We start from the raw sequence: 451 nt of genomic DNA, 5'->3' as shown, positions 1-451 counted from the left end.
GCGTAGTACTACTACTACTACTACTACTACTACTACACTACGTAGTGTTTATTTCTACCCACTTTCAATAATGTTTAATGTTTTGATTTCAATTTTGTTTCATTTTCAATTATTTTTAAGCTTTTTTAACCCTTCGTCATTATTCTCATTATTCTCTCTCTTTCTCCCTCTCTCTCTTTCTTTCTCTCTCTCTCTATGTATTCAGCTCTCTCTCTCTCTTTCTCCTTCTCTCTCTATATATATACATTATATACATATATATATATATATATATATATATATATACATATATATATACATAGAGTTATTAATATTTCTAAGTCTCTCTAAAGGAGACTACGGCAGCGGTACTGGAAATTAATAGTTATCGCCAAGCCAACATGGCAGTCCCAAAATTAGGACGAAAGCTGCCGTGAATTAGCTCCAAGAAGCCATCCTGTGCCTATATATA

The sequence above is a fragment of the Octopus bimaculoides genome, chromosome 3 (assembly GCF_001194135.2).
Source record: "Octopus bimaculoides isolate UCB-OBI-ISO-001 chromosome 3, ASM119413v2, whole genome shotgun sequence".
Lineage (NCBI taxonomy): Eukaryota > Metazoa > Mollusca > Cephalopoda > Octopoda > Octopodidae > Octopus > Octopus bimaculoides.
The sequence above is the reverse complement of the archived record's forward strand: the minus strand, read 5'-3'. Positions refer to the sequence as shown.